A 17,957-nucleotide genomic window follows, 5' to 3' on the forward strand; every position below is an offset into this window, starting at 1 on the left:
TTCAAACTTGTGAGGAGAAGGGAGAATGCCTGGGGTAACAGAATGCACCTCTCCCCTTGCTTGGTTTCATTTAAAAAAGGTGTGGGGCTGCTATAATTTCATGCAAGCTTGCAAAGTTGACTGTCCTTATAAAAAGACCAATTATACACACACCTTAAGCACGAAGCGGCACAATAATTAAATGAGTAATTACCTTCCCACTTTTAAGCTGTCATGCAATTAAACTTAATTAAACATTCTCTATACTTCACTAATCTTATACAAACAGAAGAAGGTAAGAAGGGTGTGGCAAAGAAAGGGCATTTGGCAGAAGGTTGAGCCTATTATTCTGTCTATAATAAAAAATAACACTGTACAGTCAGCTCTAGGTTCTCATGTCATTGCCTTGCTCCTGGCCAGAAGATAACCTGGTCTGAGCTGCAAGATGAGCAATATACACTGAGGCAATTCCACACTGTTTAATTTTCGGTGGCATTCTTCTACACATTATTGCAAAATGCCCTACAAAATAAACAAGTCCAAGGAAAGGGAAGAGCAGAGGGAGTAAAGATTTCTGTACAAAAAAGCTGGTGCAAATGTATAACAAAATCTTTAATGCAAACACAAGTCCAAGCTTTCTCTTTTCCCTAGCAGAGGAACTGTTGTAGGCACACAATAGAGGAAGGGCCAAGAAAAGACATGGGAATTTTGTTGACAAGGAGACAAACAGCTGTGGTGCAAGAACAATTGTGAACTTGCTCCTATCCTGGGCTGAAATACAAATAAGCTTTGTAGAAGCACAGCCCACATATTTCTGCTAATTATTTATTCATTCCCAGAAAGCTGTATCACATCTACTGTCTCTAGCTGCATGTTATTATGTTAAATGACAAAATTAAGGCAAAACATTCATTCCCTCAAGTAGCAATGATTCTGTCATCCATTGCTCCCTGAGGCAAAGGCAAAAATATGTAGCAAAACAGGTACATCTAAAAGCAAAACCTGACCAAGCTCTAATAGAATAGAATATAGAACATATCAAACTAGAATATAATGTTTAACTCCAGGATTCCTCAGATTATGGTCCACCCTCACATCCCACATGTGTGCACACAACTTTCTGCTCCTTTTCTTTGCTACTGAGCCCTGATTCCAAGTGCCAAGAAGAAATTTGAGCCCATCCCAGCAAAACGTAGCTGGGAAAGTAATTTTTGCCCTTTTCCACCCTCATTTCTTCCAGCATGCAGAGCAGTTCCACAGAGCTGAAACCTGCCATTAATATTAGCAGAGAGGTCTTCACATGGTTTGAAACTATCAGCACAATGATGGGACAAAGAATGCTTGAAGATAAGGTGCTGTTATTAAAACAATGGAGAAAAACCCAATAACATCTTTCCAAAATGCTGGGTGTGTCTGAATGCTGAGAAACTGAAAAATGGATGAAAATCACCACACTACACACCCACCCCTGCTGCCCCATGCTGTTTATTTACCATTGCCTGATGATGAACTGCAGCTGTGGTTAAAATGTGTCAAGAAAAGTTTTATGTTTGGTTCTCATTCCAACTCCCACAGCAAGAAAATATAACAGGTTGATAAAATCTAAAACACAAATTGTCCAAAACACAGTGCTGTATCAGCTACAGAGAAGAAATTCACTCTATTCCAGCTGAAAACAGCACAGAAGCATTTCTTTCTGGAAGATGATACTGGTTTTTATGCTTTGCAGACCAAAACAAATAAATGAACATGTTGAAAGCATTGGCAGTGCAGTGTTTAGGAAAAGACTCTTAGAGCCAGTCAGTGTTAGTTTGCAGACAGCACAAGCAACGCTGGTTTTGGCTGCTTTGCTGGTGCTGTCAGTCCTCTATGCCACCAGAGGTGGGCAGGGCCATGCAGCCCCTGCCAGGCACACAGTGACAGAGCCAGTGCTCCAGATCCCTTCCTCCATGGCTGATTTAGAAGCTGAGCACACTGAATCCAGCGCCAGCTAGCTCACAGCTGCAGGGAGCCTTCAGGAGAGCCAGCCTCAGCTGTTCAACCCAGCCTGGCAAGCTCCAAAGGATGTTTTATTTCCTCTCTGGGACATTATATCATTTTGTTAACGGCCTAGAAATCAACAGTCCTCTATAGGTGACAATGATTAAGTGCTCTGTGATTTGAATTCAGAGTCAGCAACATAGGAACCATATTAAAGTTATGGTTTCTGTCTTATGATCCACTGCCCCACCCATACCAACATGTCTAAAAAAGAAATTCCATACCTCAACTTGTCCACAACTAACCCTCTCTTTTCTACTGTGGTTTAGGCTCTGGTTCATAATTATTGATTTTCACTTTTTTCCCTCCTCTGCTTGTTTTGTTTCCACAAATCTTCCTGTTAGATTTGGTAGTATTACCTCAAGTCCTGCTGCTGTCTGACACAGAGGATGCACACCTCCTTCCAGCCCCACGAGTGAGACTCTCACCTGCTGCTGAGGAGCTTTGTTCAGAGGGACAACTTCCATGTCACCTTGACTGTGGGAACAAAGAAAACAGTCATATAAAACTAATTTCCCAATAGGAATGCTCAAGGCAGCACTATGGGACAGCAATGTCAACTCACCCACACCATTCTGCTCTGGCTGACATACCCAGCCCAGGCTAGTTTTAGCAGATCCAGAAAATATGTGATTGTTTCTGTGCACAGTTTCTTTTTGCATGGTTTCCATGATGGTCTTGACATATTTTATTGAATATCTGTAATAAAATAACAGAAAGCTCTTCTCTCCTGGATTTACAGCGTGCAGGGAGTGAGGCACAGGCAGCCGGGGAAGCTGCCTCAGGGATGTGTTCAACTATGCAGGTGATTGTCTCTCACTGATAGGGGCTAAAAATACAGTAGGATTTGTTATTTTCTGGATTTCAAGGAGTACTATGATTTATATCAGCCAAATTTGGAATATCACTGAAATACTTAAGGGATGAACAGCTGGGGCCTGCTCACACCACACTCAGCATCAGGCCCCACTCTCCACACGGTTGTTCCCTCAGGAGTGCTCAGAAGGCACAAGCAGCCTTCATTAAAGATACATTATTTTTTTCAACTGGGCTTTCCCATTACTTCTCCAAAAGGCACAAGAATTCTCAAAATTAGAAGCAAAAAAAATAGAAAAAGTAAGTACAGGAGGAATCTTGAGCTACTTAGGTGCAATCTCCCCTCAACGCAAAGTGCTCTGAGGTCAGCTTAGCAGCTGAGCTTGTTCTCAGGATAATCTATTTCAACATTTCACCACCCTCATGATCCATTGTTCTTTCCTAATAACTAATGAGAATTTCCCTTACTGTAACTTGTCTCTATGCCTTTCATCCTTTCCTTAAACACCTCCAGGAAGATGTTGGTTCTGTCCTTTGTACACTCTCCCTGCCATTACATTGCAAAGTGGTCTTTTTATAACTGAGCCCACAGCAGGGCAGACTGAAAGAACCCTCAGTGCCACTTCCATCTTTACAGTGAGATTGCCATCCTGCCACCATCATCATGTCTCTAATGCATCTCTTTTCCACTGCACATATAGGCAAGGCCTGGTCCTTTTTACAGCTCAGACAACCTCAGGTCTTCAGGTCTAACCAGTAAAGCACAGTTCTACATGTTATATGTATATATATATATGTATATATATATATATATACGCACACATGTTATGTGTACATATATATATATAAAATACTTCATAATTAATAACTGCACTAAACATTAAGTGAGAAGATAGACAGATATGGATATGTCCTGGTGGAAACAGCCTCCCTGCCACTTTAACAAGCAGAAAAACAGAGTAATAATAACCCCCTCTAGCTTCACTCTGGTGCAGCAACAAGATTATTGGCTGTTCTCACAATCTTGGTTACTGCAACAATAAATATAGGACTGAAAATAAGAAGGAAAAAGAAAGCCACTTGGCTCAGAGACTACTTCTTGGCAATCAATACATTCTGAATAACCTACAAAATTGTGATCTGTAAGAGGTAGTCAAGTCTCACTGTCCATCTTCTTTTAAGCACTGATGTTCATAATGGTCCCTCATTTAAAAGTGTTCGTTTCCATCGCTGCTGGAGCTCAGCTCCATTCTCTTTCCCCAAAAGAGAAGAAAAAGAGAACAGACTGAGGCAGCCTTTGACTACACACTTTCACTTACCAGGCAGTTCTTAACCTTGCCTCTCTGAAGTCTCCTCTAAGCTGATTTGCAAAGATCCAGGGGTACAGAAAATGGGGCAAAACCTGTAGAATTACTCAGAGACTAACAGAACTCAGTAAGGAGAAAAAACGTTTCACAGATATCTCTTTTTTTTTTTTTTTTTCTTTACAGCTGTAAATTGGTATAGGGAAGAGTTCTTTCTCTGCAAGTCAATGCAACTGGATCATGAACTTTCATACTTCAAACCTAGCTCAGGATATTAGGACAGAAAAGCACAAACCCAAAAATATTTCAGAATAAAACTCAGGGAGATTTACCTTTTATAAACATGCATCCAGAACTCTTTTGTTGGACAAATGTCATTCCTGTGGAGAAGAAATTGCCCCCTTACTCCAGGAAGTGCTCACTGCCAAAACAAGGAGATGCAAGTGTCTAAAATTGTCAGCACTGTCAGTCCTAGCACAGGTTAAGATGTGATCTAAACCTTCATGCAAAGCATGAGACAAGGCTTGTGAAAGCTGTTTCATACTACCAGAAAGAGAGAGCTCTGGTTTATAGACTGCACTTCCAACTCCCCCCACGTGCTCTCCTGTACAACACATTAGGCTGTAGGAGATAATGTCAGACATGCTGAGGGTCACTCCCTTCTGCCCATTGCACCTGAACCTTCACTCCACAAGGCCAGCTCTCCCAGGCACTCCCTCCAGTGCTCCGGCCATAGCCCTGGGCACAGATTTCTCATCTCTTTTGGCAGTGCCTCCCACAGAGTCCCATTTCCAAAGCCATGAAAGGAAGCAGCTTTAAGCTCCTGCACAAAGCTCTGCAGCAAACTCAGAACTGCCCTGCAGAGCTCCTCACCAGGATCATCAGCCTACAGCAGGAGTCAGAAAGCAACCCCAGGCACAGAGCAGCTTCAGAGCCTCTCAAAGCACCTCACAGCACAGAGGCCATTGCTGGATGTGTGTTAGGCACCCATGTGCCCAAGCCAGCTGAAAGTGCTTCAAGGAAGGCACAACAAAGGAATGCTGGAGAGTCAGCTCAAGGCAAGGAGAAAGAATACTTTGAGAAGCTTCCAACAAAAAGCTGTAGACAAGCACAACTCCCAGTGCCTCCTGTGGCTGCTGGGATGTTAAGTGACTGTTCTCCTCACCCTCTGAAGGAGTGTGGGTGTCTGTGGACAATGAGTGCTCATTAACATCGACTAATTAACTTGGAATTAAGGATGTTGTTCATCACAGCAGCATAAATGCTACAGACTGAGAGATGTTGTGTATTAGGCAGCAATTGCACTGATCAGAAAGACAGGTTTAAACTGCAGACAACTGTCCATGACAGGACTGGCACAGGTGATAGATCAGCATGTGGACCCAGGCCTCATGCAGCAAAACACATTCATGAGTGACCCAGGCTCAGTTCATAACCACTTAGGGTAGGAATCTAAAGGTGGCAAGTTTGGTGTATCACAGACCTAATCCTCTAAGGCAGCTAATCCACAGTTAAGATTTAAATTCAGGGGAATGGCCCAAAATGCTGTTAAGGCTTCTATTCAGTTGGCAGCTTTCCACAATCTAAGACTAATTCACAAGCCTGGGTTCCTGAGCATAATTTGGTCAATTTAGTTTGCAGAAACAAAACTCAGGGGAAATAGGGAGCACTGGCTGAGGGCTGGCGAAAGGAAAGGGAAAGTAGACCCATGGATCTGAAGCCATTTCAGACATGGGTCTGACAATGCTGTCAGCCCTGAGTCACAGATCAGCCATGCCAACAGTGGCAGCAGCTGAAAGCACAGAACAGCTACTTCCCAGAGCAGAGAACAACCAATTTATTGTTCATTGGTACATTGGAACCAAATCCAGGACTAAAAGCAGAGGGAAGCATATGCAGCAGCTCACACAGAGTAAGGTACACCCAGTTGTTGACAGAGTGGCAGAGTTGTAAAGCCCTATCCTCTTGTTTGGTTGGATGCTCAGCTCTGAGTCCCTCAAGGTGAATAACAATTGCTTCTTGTAAATGTAAGAGTCTATCATCAGCTTGCTGTTAAGGGGTGATTAATTGAATACTGAAAATTAACATTTCTCCTTTTGACCCTTTAACCTTGTTCAGGCATATTACTTTGACACAGTATTAAATCTCTATCTTATTTGTGCCCACCATCAAGCTTGTAAAAGCTCAACCCAGCAGCAATACATTTTTTGTTTTAAGAAATGTGCATGATTGAAAGGCTAAAGAAAGCTGCTATCTCCTGTCTTATAATTCTTTATGAAAGTTCTCTTTATGATTTCAAAATGGCAAGAAATACGCAATGAAACCCAGTGATTACATATCTGAAAATGTCTGAAATACTGGTAATAACTAAAGTGCTTCAGCACCCTCCTCTTTTAAATAACCCCATCTATCAGGGTATATATCATCTTATTTCCACTGAATTCTGTGAAATCCATGAACAAACTGCATACACATAAAAATAACACCAAATAAGATGGAATGAGATTCTAGCACTTCTTTTTATTCCATAACTGAGAATAATAAAAAAATCAAACAAAGACTTCTCTGGAAGTACCCAAGTATTCAAAAGCCAAAAGGAAATGGAGCAGCTTTTGGGGATAGGAAGGTCCCACAGGGTCCATCACAAGATTTGACCTGCCAATACAGAACTGACCACTGATGACTTCTACACAAACTGAAAAGATTCATAATATCAATCACAGGGAGAATCCTTTAAACACTTACTAGCACTTTTCAGGCTGTTTTTATTACCTTACATTGATAAGTACACCTCACACAGGCCTGAATTAGTTAGACTGCAATTAAGATGCTTGAATCAGCCTCTGAAATGGGCATCTATTAACTCTTTCAATAGTCTAATTAGGACTGCAAAACAAGGAATACATCACAAGGCATTACACATTTCAGCCAGTTAAAAGCAGTAACTAGCTGAAATTGAGATAAAATTACTACTTGTAAAAACCTTGGAGACAAATTCCACAGGAAGAGTAGAATTTAAAAGAAACTCTTTTAAAAAAACACTTAGCAAATTAAAAAAATCAAAGACATAAATTCTTCACTAAAGTCATCTGTCTTACTTGACCCCTTACTTGACCCTTTCACATAAATTCCTAAGGGATTTATTCAAGTGCTTCTGCAATCAAGTCACTCCATGCTAATAGGGTACAGCTTTAGCCTGTTAATATTCTTCCCCTAGTAAAGTTGTTTTCCAGCTTATACCACAAAACCTCTCTGCCATTCATCCAGCAGCTGAGATCTCTCCAGTTCACCTCATATTTGGTCAAGACACTTTTCAATTAGAAAACTCACTGAAAGCAAGTCCATATTCAGTTGTTTTCAGAAGGTGGTCCTTGCTAGGAGCATGCCTACCTGGATAAACTTGTGTTGAGCATTCTCTGCCCGCAGCAATGAGGTTGGTACTTGGAGCAGCACAGGGACTGATGGCCCTGCTAATAGATCAGTGTCACACAGGCTTAAGGAAGGGCTCAGCAGAGGCAGCTTGTGCACTAAACACTGTCACCACTGCTCCTGCAGGCACGGGGACAACCTCGGAACACCACACACCTGGAATTTAACTGCCTTTGACCTTTTCAGGTTTTCAAGTTCAGGATTTAACTGCTTGGCTCCATTAGGAACAGCAGGAAGTGAGCAGTTAAAGCCCCTAAAAAGGCTTTGAAAGCTCCCTGCTAAATGTTCAGGTGTCTCTCTGCAATTCAGCAGCTGCAGGAGGGAAGGCAGGCTGAGGGATGAGGGAGCAGTTACCTTAGGAAAGGGGACAGGGGGAATGGATGAGCTAAGTTTGGCCATTGTAAAACCAGCAACTCTAAAAAGACATTGAGGAAGAGTCTGGCAGCTCCCCCTTCATGCCTCATTACACAGGGCACTACTCTTCTGCAGGGCTTCCCAGATGTGGGAAAAGTTACTGAGGCTTCCAAAGCAGCAGTTTATTCTGCTCTTCCAAGGCAGTTTGATTTGGGCTTTGTGCAGTTTGGCTTGGGCTCTTTGCCCACTGCACCCTGCAATTTGACACTGAGCCTGTACGAGTGCCCAAGCAGCTTCCAGGGCAGGCTGGATGCTCCAGGCACCTCTGCAGGGAAGCAGCAGCTGGAAGGGCTGCAATGCATGGCATGGCGAAGGCCATCCTGTGAGCTGGGCCAGGGCCACTTAGAGCAAGGAGGATGCCTTCCAATGTCACACTTCTCAAATCCCAGAGAGGTGGCATGTCATTATCTCAGTTATAGACAAGTCTATCCACTGCCAATGCCATACATACCTACATTCCTACTGCCACTGCCTTGGGACCTGACTTGTCTCTGGCCAATACAGCCCAATTATTTTCTAAACCTATTTGTAGATCAATTCTCCTGATTGATGCAGAGTTCTGGATGCTGGGAACAACACTGTAAAACTTACATTGAAGTACAAATTCAGGTTGTTGTTGCAGCCGCAGGTTCCTGGAAAGATCACAGCAGAGACCCCACCATGGTTACTCCTCTGAGAGGGTTGGTTACTCTGTCAGTTGTTCAAGGACTACTGAGAAGGCCAGGAATGATTCCCAACACAGGAGCCATTTGAACCTGCAAGCTATGGCTCCTACAAATATGTAGACTTTGTGTTTGTTGCAAAAAAGGAAGAATACCACCAAAATATGAAAAAATAGGCATAATTTTCATGGCTATTTTGCAGCAGAAAAACTCTTTTGGGTGCTTTCTTTACAGTGATTTCTAAAGACCTTTGGCCTAGGGCCACATATGTGTACCCCTTTGAGAATACAAGTGGATTTTATTTCAATTACTATTTTAGTAGCTTTTCTCATTGCTAAAGGAAATATACATGTGTTTAAATCAAGGTTTCCCTCCTACAAACTGTTATGATATGTTCTTATATCACTAGAGTGGCAGTGTCAGATACTTACAGGTAATAGGAAATGTCTGGAATAGTTAAAATCCTTAATGAGTTCAGGTTTTTACCCCTGGTGTACCAAGCCCCACCGGCTATTCACAGGGCCAGGTACAGCTGTGACCCTTGAAAGCTGTAAAAGAACACCAGCTACTTGCCTGAGTAAATCTTCACCATCGGAACAGAGCTCAAATTGACAGGTTCCAGTTGATTTCCCTCCCCAGTCCCCATTAATTACAAGCTCTTTTAATTACTACATGCATGTGAGGGGTGGAAACAACAAGATTTAATTACCAAGCTCCCACCAAGAGTGACCCAGCTTGGGCACTGCAGCAGGAGCTCTCACAAAATGCTGCTCAATGACAGGGCAGGTCTCCAGCATGGCAGCATCATCCTCTGGCACTCAACCCAGGATTGCAGCTGCTGCTGGAAGCAGAGAGGTCTCTTTTCTGCCTGTTCAAGCAAGGGGGTGCCACAGCTGGAATGCTGCTGATGGCAAGGACAAACCTTGCAGCTTTCTAGATGGACGATGTCCATATTGATACTTTCTCCTTAATCCTCAAAAGGGAGGGTAGGAAGTTCAAATGTTCCAGGAGTGTGCTTTTCCCCTCCTGAAACACAACCATGGCTGCTGTCTGAAGGGGACTTGGGCAAGGCCAGAGACCCTGCAGGGAGCTGAGAACCCTGGAAGCATGTTTGGGAGGGGGGCAGAGAGGAACCCACACATCCCCAGCCATTTCAGTGTAGGGGATCATGCCCAGAAGAAACATGAATAGCCCTGGTGGGCCCACCTGTCCCGACTCAAAACAACCTGTAAGTGTTAAATAGTGGAGCAGAGGGACCATCTCAGTCCACAGCAAACACAGCCAGGCATGCAGAAAGCAGAAACAATGCAGACAGTGTTATTCTCACCTTTACAGCATGCACATGAACACCCTGCACTCTGCAAGACCAGTCAGCAGTAACAACCCCCCCAAAAAAATGCAGGATGGATTGAAAGAGGACAGAAACAGGGACCCAGCACTGCTCAACCCCTCTGAACAGTGCCTCCAGCCCAGCTGAGGCTGTGTTGAGAAAACCGTGCTATGCAAATCTCCAAGTGAGCTTCAGGTAGCAGCTTTATGAATCCCAAGCTGCAGAGTGATAAACAGCGCATACAGAAGCCACCACAGACTATCAGGAAGGATATTAAGACCTTCTGGTAAAGAACTTCAGCACACACTTAGTCAGCTTGAATTTATGATCTGATCCTTCAATTCTTGGCTCCAGAAGTGACTCACCCTTGGCTCCTTCATACAGGCTGTGCTCATTCCTGAGTATGGCTTCTGGAAATGACAGACAGGAACTCAGCTGAGCACCAGCTCAAAACTTTCAGCTGCTGCTTTACTTAACTGTTTTCTATTAATTCATTCTTTAAAAAAGAAAAAAAAAAGTGTTAGCTTCCTGCATGAGCAAGGAGAAGAGCCAGCAATAAAGGCTGATAAAAGAATAATTTAGAGCTGTGAACTCAAATCAATAAATAAATTGGAGATTGTTCAGTCACCACCTCCCAGAGCTGAGGAGAATTAAAAACCAATTAAAAACTACACATCTGCCTCCAAATCAGTCAAATGGAAAGTGAAGGACTATTATAGGGCAATGATTGTCAAGAGAAAGTAGATCTTGCTGGGCCACCTTTTATGGCTGATCACATAGCAATAAACTTACAAATAAAGTAACCCAATATTATAAACCAGTGGTTCCAGTTTTAGAAAGCAACAGACTCTTATTGATCAGCTCAGAACAGCTTGCATTTGATTCATGAAACTGTGCCTCAGGTTGCCAAGAACAGAGCTGCTCCTTAATTAATAGTAATGAACACCAGCTCAGAAGCCTCACACTTAGCAGACCCCAAAGGGGCAGCAGCTGAAGCAGGAATCTCAGTGGGCAGCTTTTATCCAGCCAGAAGCAGAAGCACAGAGATTAGTAAGAGACAGTGTTTACAAAAGATGCATTAATGATCTTTGATGTTCTTTCATAACGTCTCTAGCACTGCCAAAAATAACATCTTTTTGGGCTTTAGCAAAGCACCACAGCTCATGAACCTGCCCAGAAGTGGCTGCATCCCTAATTTTCATAGTCACAACTCATTAATAAGATACCAGAGAGCAGTGAGCAAGCTCATTGTACCTGAGAAATAAAATGCAGCTGTTTTTCTGTGGCAGAACCTTCTGGAAAAAGAGGAAAAAAAGTGGCCATTCATAACTCATTAAGATGATGCAAAAGCATTTACACAAATACAGACAGCAGGTCCTCTTAATGCTCACATTAGGCAGGAATCATTCCACTTTGGTTTAGGACACCCAGCATCAGCAATTTGCATAGAGCAGATCACTTGCCTGCAGAATTAAATCCACCAAAGCACAAGTGCTGATGTCAGGTCAGAACTTTGTCCCCAGCTTCATCCTCAGGAGCACACCAGCTAAACTCCAGGTCTACAGTCTGACATCCAGCAGCTGCTTGGCTCAAAGTGCTGGCACCCAAAGAGGGAAAGGAGCATCTTGTAGTCAGGGCACTCACGTCAGTGAGCTCCTCGAGAGCCCATGAGGTGCTGTTCAGCTGGCAGTGAGACAAATGGAAATGTCACCTGAATGACTGATGCTGTGCAAAGAAAACAGAGACTGAACCGGCTTCCATGGAGCACCTGAGGCACCAAGACAAAAAAAGGTAAAGCATTTCCTTTTTTCAAACTGAGCAACTCTTTTCTTCAATTGCTCTATTTAGAGGGGGAAAAGTAACAGCCATTTCAAAGTGCCAAGAAACCCTCTGTACCTTTCAAACCCCTCATGAATCACACCCACATACACATTGCGAATCCTTTCCATGAATCTGGTCCAACACCAGGTGCTCCAGCTGCAACCTTTTAGCTAAAAACCTCTGCACAGAGCACCATGCACCTCAAGACCACAGGGCTACAGAACCTCTTCCAGAAATTTCCCCAGCAGCTGGTTATTCACAGCCTTGTCTGCAGTGCAGTGCAGGGAGCTCTCCCATGCACTTGAGAATCCTGACTCCTGCCCCTGGGGGTGTCCTGTGTCACACATGTGAAATAGCCAAAGAGGAGGGAACTGGGGCCTGTCTCCCACCAGTGTGGTGCCTGCCAATGGCAATTCCCCTTCCAGAAACCTCCAGAGATGTGGATCTTGGCACCAGAGCAATGCTGCCTTGACCTGGCTGCAATGTGCACTTCTCTCCTGGTAACACACACCCAGGGTTCACAGAAATCTCAGGGCTGCCTTCAGCAAAGCCTCTGCAAAGCATCAGCCCCCAGACCACAAAATGTGCCAGAGAAGCACAAAATTAAGAGAGATGCTGGGCTGAGGAATGAGGGATTCATTAATCCTTGGCACTGGTACAGCTGGCCAGGTTGAGCATTGACACTCCTCAGGTCAGTCATGACAAGTGGTCACTGTGGTCACCAGACAGCCAAGGCACCAGTGTGCATCCAACCCAAACTTTACAGCTGCTGAACAGGCAGGTAGCAAAGTCTGCAGGACATCCAGCACTGGGCAAGTGGCCAGAGGTTTCCATGTACCTTCCAGCATGGCAGGAAGGCATCTTAGCATTGTGAAGCTAAAAACCCAAACAAAACAACATAAGAACCCAAGAAACTCCCAAAAAATCAACCACAGAGTCCATGTCAGAATAAATGGTCCATTCTGGGAAACGGTCTTGTTTGAGCCATGTCCATTAACTTCCAAAACAAAAGGAAAAGACAAGGCACAGCTCTGTACAGAGCTGCCAGCAGCTGGGCCAGCTGCTCTGGGAGTAAGGGCTGTGCATTTCCATCAGATCTCACTCTGGTGCCCTGCCATGGCAGCAGGCTCAGCTGCAGCCTCTCAGAACACAGGCAGGTGCCAAAGGTGTGCTGAGAGGTCAGGCATGTCTTAATGGAGCAAATTAAAGGAAGAAAATAGAGGTGGAATCCTTATTGAAGCTGCAGCTTCAAAAAGACTTATAAAAATAGCGTACTTAAAATGAATCCATACAATGTCTGCTTTGTTTTTCCACAGAGCCACCCAAAGCTCAAAGCTGAGAATTAATTATTCCCACACCTTTGGTAGCACAGAGGCTGACAATAGGGCTTTGGACAGCAAGGAAACATCTCTGAGGAGCAGACTCAGGACACATCCTTGGTTCCACAGGCAGGAGGTTAATTCCCTGTCAGTCTGCTCTCTGCTCTTGAAAGGTTTGTGTCCTCTGTAGTTAGGCAATGAAAAGACAAACTCAGTAATGCCCATGGCTCACTGGGGAAGAGAGGAACAATGAAGTAGCTACCAATAATCAAATCACAAAGTACAAAGACCAAATGTAATCTACAACTGACAGGAAAAGCAGGCAAGGTGACATGGAGATCAAAAGCTGGCCTGAGTAAATTAGCTGCAGGTTGATTTAAAACACAGAGGAAGGGAAAAGATTCAGAATTACTTAAGTTACTGGGCTGATACACTTACAAATAAAAGGAATCCACACATGTAACCTGCTAGAATACTGTGCAGTTGTATGACAGGAGTGTGGACATGTGTGAAAATATCCCAGGGAATAAAAAGAAAATGGTGTGTTTGGGCTCAGCTACTATGCATTGTCACTGAGCTGGGACAGGGATAGTTATTAACATAGTTGCTCTGCTACTGGTTTAAAAGTTACTGCAGCCTCTGGTAAGTCTGCACGGGATCCTGCTGCCCTGTCCTTCCTCCAAGAGAATTCACAGGATTTGATGTTACAGCTTTCTCCCACACCTCCATGAATGCAGCCTCCTCCTGCCCCTCCACAGGCACTGCCAAGCCTGCACTGCCATGAGGCAGCAGCACCTTCCTGCTCTTCAGACTGGTGGGAGACACCAGCAATAACTCATGCAATGGTGTCTGTGGAACCTAGGAGAAAAAGCCATCATTACTTCAAAAAATCCAACCAAAACCCAAAAAACTCCCTCTGGTGGATTCAGTCTGCAAAAACGAATTATTTTACAGAATGATACAGAGCTCAACTGCCCTGAAAGGTGACACAGATCCAGCAGCAGCATGTTTGCTGAGTACCTTGTTGTATTTCTACAGAGCTAACATAAATAAAGCCCTGCTTGCTTCCTGCTAAAATTAACATAAATCATAATTTGTTTGATTTGCTTGCTATAAGTTAAAATAAAGATTCCATCTGAAAACAGTGATGAGGGAAAATTTTCTAAATAAACATAGGAAATGGAAAATTGTATGTGAACATGGGGACAGGCTAATGTGGACTCAGTTTACCTGAAGGGTCAGAGAGACATTTTTAAACAGTTAAACTTCAGGGGTTTTTAAGAATCTTTTCATTGTGTACTGGAATAGAACAGCTAGAAAAATAAAAAAGGTTGAATCCAAGGTTTCACAGAGCTACAGGTCAAATAAAAAAGAGACTCGCAATGAAAAGACCCAAGTCTAATACATCACTAATTAAATTCCTGAAAAATTGCTTGCTTATATCTATCTCAATTCAGGTCAGTGATATGTAATTGGTAAGTTCTTCTAACCTTAGTTCATACTTGCTCTACTTAAAGAAATCTTTTCTTTAAATTAAATCTGATCACAGTAGGCTTCATTTTTCATATGAATAACATCTGAATAAAGCTTTGACCCCAAGCACAAGTGATCACTTCCAAGGTCTGAGGAGGAAGCTTTACCTACTGGATACAAAATTCAAGGAACCATATGAGCAAGTAATTATTTCTTTTTAAAGATGTAACAGAAGTATGCTCAAGAAATCAGGCTCATTTAAAATACAATGAAAACAGGACTCAATAGTGAGACTGATTTCTACTTATTTCATCTGTTTTATGTGCAGGGAAGTTTATACACAGTTAACCAGGAATGTAAATACACAGAGGTTCTCCTTGAGTAATTTTCTAACAGTGACCATCAGCACAACAAATTGTGTTGGTGTAGTGAAATGATCATTTCTTCCCAGCAGGATTTGCTCTGCAGGGTTTGTGCACTGAAAGAGCAGTCAAAGATTTCTACAGGGGCTTGGAGTTGCCAACAGATTTGAACATTTAGTCTTTATCTCCCATCTCTCTTGTGGACTTCCCACCTGAGCAGTCAGTGAGCTGAATGATAAATACAGCAGGCTGGAACAAGACGACCCTGCCACAGAGACCAAGCAGGGAAAACAACCAATTTATTCCCGTTCAAATCACACAGATTCTTCAGGGAGGTTTCCAATGTCTGCTTCACCCCTCCACCTCCTGACAGTGGATTGCTTCTCTGCGCTGAGCCCCAAACAATAAATCAGCAGTGCTTACTTCGGGGCTGGCCCATCGGAGCAGGGAGGAGAGCTGAGGCTGCTCACATGGTTAGAGCTCCAGCTGTGGCCGGGAAAGCGTGTGACACCGGGGACAGGAGCTGGCAGGGCTGGCTGCTTGCATTGCACTGCCCTCTGCTGTCCCAGCAGCCCGGCACGAACCGAGTGCGGCACACACCGCTGGATTTGGGCTCACTAAAGGGAAAGGGAATGAATGCACGGGAGGATTTCCCCACGGGGCTTTTCCCACACAGAGCATTTCATCTTGCTCACTGATATCCACCTGCCTGCTATGAATTTACAGTTAAAGCAATAATCCTAATTCTTGTCTTCTGTTAGTCGAGCTCCAAGTGCTTTATCAAAATAAAAGTATACTATCAGATTTTGGGGTTAACCCTTAACTGCCTAAAACGTCTCCTAAGGCCTGGGCAGTTGGTACTGAGCTTAGAGCACTTAGCACAACACAGAGACCCATGCCCCGACCTACTGTTTTCAGTAACAGCTGAAAAGCCCTTCTATAACATTCAACATGTAGCCATTAGTGTGTTTCTAACACTCCCCCTCAAATTTGCTAGTTCGTTGCACTAGCCCATTGCAGGATGGGACACAAGAAATCATATTAAAAATTATGCAGTGTTCTTTTGTGTCAGTAACATAAGAAGTGTAATAATCTGTGAAATAACCTCCATGACCCTTTTTTCCTTATAAAACAAACAAATTTCTATGAAATCAGACAATATTACTTGGCAGAAAAATAACTCACCAAGATAATCCCTTGAGAAAATGAGCACCCTCAAATCAGCTCAAAAAAGTGTCATTAGAAGAACATTTTAAAGGAAATATGTATTTTTCATGTCTAAATATAAACTCTAAACATACAGTGTTTTTTCAGTGCCCTGTATGTGCCAGAAATGCCACACACAGAGCTTTTAACAGCTGTTAATATAATGCTCATGCACAGATCTTAACTAATTCCTTTGAAGTTGGGGATTGAATGGTGGGATGAAAAGCACAGGAGCACGATTGGCAGAGAGCTTGTGCATCATTAGGCCTCCTGCATGGGAACACCAGATCTGCAACAGCTTAAAAGCATATGGTTTGAACATCAGACTTTGTAGAAACATAAGCTCTGGCAGATGAGCTCAGCCTGGCACCCTTCTGCTGTGTCTTGTGGCAATAACTGCTGCCCTGCTCCTGCCTGATCCAGCAGGAGGCTGTCCCCTGTGACTGGGGGCTGCTGCCACCCCTGGGGGACAGAAAACACAGCAACAACCCAGAGAATGCACAGAGCAGAGAACTGTAAACCTGGGCTGTGCTCAGAGCTGCCTGCAGCAGTCTCAGTGACACGGAATCACTTGGTGATCACATTTGATCCAAAGGTGGGTGGAATTAAAAAGGAAGCATCCCACAAACTCACAACTGTTTGCATAAACGTGATGAACACCTTAGGGATCCTCCTGGAAGATGGGGCCACAGGTTCCTAGCACTCCCTGAGACTGCCAGTGCTGCTTGGGGCACAGATTTCCATAAGGACTTCCTTACAGAGCTTCAGAGAACTTTGCTGTGCTGCAAGTAATTCACACAGAGAGACCATTCCCTCTCATTTACACTTCATGAATTCCTGCAAATAACTGCCATGGAACTCCTAAAAGATGGAAATTCACTGGATCTAATAAAAGAGTCTCAACAAGGTCCACAAAATTTGTATTCAAGGAATTACTTTAAAAAAATAAAAATTAAAGATTCCTGAGCAGGCAAATGCAGGAAGACTAATAAAGTGTTCAAGAAAATAGGGGTGGATTCGTTTCCTCAGGGAATTTTTTTCATGCTGTCAGCATAGAATCTTGCAAGCATTGACTTTGCTAACACCAGTACAATTCTGATTTTATTTATGAGGACACTAAGGCAGAGAGATTAAAGGTAGCGTGGGATAATTAGTACAGTTTGTCAAACTGAGTAGCAATTAAAATGGAATTGTGGGAATAGCTGGATTTTTGTATTACTAAGCATTGAAACCTATCACACCAAATGATCCAGTTCTTTAAAGGCTCATAGGTTTTATATACATATGCTTCTGATATAGCTAAATTAGTACATTTAACACCCCTAGACTGACCACTGTGTACACAAAGGGTGCTCTGATATCATGAGCAAATGAGGGAATGCACAGGCTGCTTTTCTGTAGCACCCAAGATAAAGATATTATCAGGTCTCTTCAAAATAAAATCTAAATAATTGTTTTGACTGGAGAGGTGCTGAGAACCCCATGTTGTCAGAATGTGAAGCTCCACTGAAACCTAAATGCTTCTCCCAAATTGCTGCATTTCTATGGAATTTTCAGGAAGAAAGCCAAACCAAACTAAAGTGAAGTAACTGTTGGAATATGCCATGTCTACAAGTGGTTTTAAACACCTCTCATCTTGGACTATTTCAGGGGCTTGCACTGTAACAGGCTTTAAAAGCCAACCTGTGTCATGAAACACTTTAAGCAACTGAAGAGATTCTCAGAGCCTGTGATGGAGGGAACCATTTTAAACAGCTCAGAAGTTTTCAGATTGTGCTCTGCTTTGGAATAATCAAATTCAA

Source organism: Zonotrichia leucophrys, chromosome 6, assembly GCF_028769735.1.
Source record: "Zonotrichia leucophrys gambelii isolate GWCS_2022_RI chromosome 6, RI_Zleu_2.0, whole genome shotgun sequence".
NCBI lineage: Eukaryota > Metazoa > Chordata > Aves > Passeriformes > Passerellidae > Zonotrichia > Zonotrichia leucophrys.